This window comes from Berghia stephanieae, chromosome 1 (assembly GCF_034508935.2).
Source record: "Berghia stephanieae isolate SIO BIC M18660-M18661 chromosome 1, UCSD_Bste_1.3, whole genome shotgun sequence".
In the NCBI taxonomy this organism is placed as follows: Eukaryota; Metazoa; Mollusca; class Gastropoda; order Nudibranchia; family Aeolidiidae; genus Berghia; species Berghia stephanieae.
The window spans coordinates 83,192,213-83,194,712 of record NC_088360.1 but is presented as its reverse complement, the minus strand read 5'-3'; the positions used below and the strand labels follow the sequence as shown (position 1 = coordinate 83,194,712).

The 2,500-nt window shown below is 31.4% G+C and overlaps 1 protein-coding gene across 2 annotated transcripts in view; it reads right to left on the bottom strand.

Annotated features, from left to right (window-relative positions):
- LOC144959256 (autophagy-related protein 2 homolog A-like) overlaps window positions 1-2,500 on the bottom strand; it is a 79,418-nt gene that overhangs the window by 37,139 nt on the left and 39,779 nt on the right. The gene's annotated exons all lie outside the window — the stretch shown is intronic.

The window sequence follows — 2,500 nt, the reverse complement described above, 5'->3', positions numbered from 1 at the left end:
GCATAATATTTTCATTCGTAGACCCCAGGCACAAACTGACAGGGTGAAGGTTGAATGAAAGTTTGAAGCGATAAAGTGGAGAGAGAAAAAATATATCCAGAAACAAACTAAAAGGTAACTGTTTAAATTAAGGATTGCTCAGTCTAGTTCATGGTTGAAGTTTAAACAGAAAAAAAAAAACATACATTTTATATGAAAGATAATTTGAAACACATAATATCTGCATCTTGATGAGTTTAAAATTATGAAGAAAAAAACAAAACAAACAAAAAACTCAGATTAGTCAACATAAGCAATCCTCAGAAGTCATTTTAAAGTTAACGAAAATTGAAAACAAAACAAAAGAAAGAAAAAACATAAATAAAAAGGTTCGAGGGTCCATCCAGAGGTCTTGCTGTACAGGAATGAATTTTGTAATAATGTGCACCACTCTTCATGGAACAAAGTAACGTGATGAGACTGTATTCCTTTTAAGATGAAGTAGATTCAATAGAAAACAAAATACTCAACAAAGAACATTTCGGCCTAAAACCTCTCTTTAGCAAATCAAAAAGTAACAAATAGAAACGAACTTTCTTTATTCGTATTTTATGTTCTGAGATTGTTGTTTTTTTTTTTTTTTTGGCCACTGAATGAAGACGGGGTTAGAACATTAAACATTAATTATTACACATCTTGTCTTTTACATAGATCGCTTAATTCATTTTGGGGTTGGTTTTTTTATTTTTTTTATTTTTTTTTTTTTGGGGGGGGGGGGGGGGGAGGAGGAGGGGGTTTCTTTGTTTTTTAGTTTCTCTTTCGTTTTCTTTTTCTTTTCCCTCTGTTCAACCGCTCAGATATTATGTTGGGAATTTCTTAAGACCGCTTAATGACAATCCCATATATTATGAAATCATAAAGGGATGGTTTGTTGCATAATAATGACATAATAAATAATATATGGATGTATGACATTTCATGACATGATAATGTATGTTTGAAGACAGGAAAAAATGAAAAGAGAGGAGGGTATGCTTGATATTTGCCTGTGCTTTAAAATTGTGCATGTTAGAATTGGTGTTCAATCAACGCATTTCGACAGATGTGATTTTAATATACGTAACGGTACTCTTCGTATTGGAGGAAGTGTAGGTATGGAAATATGTAATGAATGAATGGATAGCTTATTAAAATGAATGGAAAAATAAATGAATAGAGTGACCAATTGGCAAAAACAAACAAACCCCATAACAAACAAACAAACAAACAAACAAAACAATCAAAGCAAAAAAAATAACCAACAAAGAAAACAAAAAAAACAAAAACAACTGAACAAATGAATAAATACTCGAAGAAACAATAAATAAACGTGTTAATAACCTTGAAATAATTGAATAAAATAAATTAATTAATTAATAGATTAAAATAAAATAAAACAAATAGAATAAGATAAATAGATAAATAAATAATAAATAAATAAACACATAAATAAATTATGAAAGAGAGAAATATAAATAAATAAATGAATGAATATATATAAATAAATATAATAAACAATTTCAGTAAGTGTGAAATGTAGTCCTCTCATTTAACAGTTACTTAAACCTCAGGTTTCTAAGATCATAACCTCACATTATGATCTAACAACAATCTCAAAATGTTATGCATTGCCGTTATGTATAATGGCCAAATCTTATTTTATGACATCATCGTACAGTCACTCGAGTGTTCCCCCCCTACCAGAAAGTCACGATCCAGTTAGAGAAACTGAGATTTGCTTTTCTCTCTTATCAAATATTATGCGACTCCCATGTTGGAACCAAGGGTCGATGAACAAATGTTAGGGATCACAGACCAGAAGAGAGGGGCCTCTCTTTGGTTCTATGTTAGGGATTGCCCTTCAGCGATGGATGCAGAGTCAACGACTAAAGTGTAATAGTAATAGGATGAGTGATTCCTTTCGGCCTAGCCTTACTTTCATCGGGTATTTTTAAAAAAGAAGACCCAGCTACCCATTTACTCCAGGATGCACAGCTCCATTCTTCAGAGTATTCAAGTATGAACTTAAATATTACACTAAAAAAAAAACACCCCCAACAAAACTTGAGCTTGTATATAAGGCAATACCCACTAAACGTTTTCAAAGGTCTTTACTATCGCAGCTATCCTATCGAATGGATAAAACTTTATAAAAACTTAATACAAAAAAAAGGGGGCAAAACTAAAAACTTTGAACATTTTTATCAAATGACTGTTGAAAGGGTGGTATTCAATTCTATTTATATCTATCATACAACTTTCCGTCACGGTTGAAAATACACGCAAAAATTATTAACGAAGCCTAAATTGCAAAGAATGTAATGCGTGTCATAATCTAACCCTTTCTTTTTATATATACATAGGTATACACGATACATACCTATTACATTTCTCACAAAATTCTCAGCCGTGTAGATACCGTTCCATATAAGGCAAATATACGCACCGGGTAACGGAATATCAAAGAGAAAGAATTGCTTTG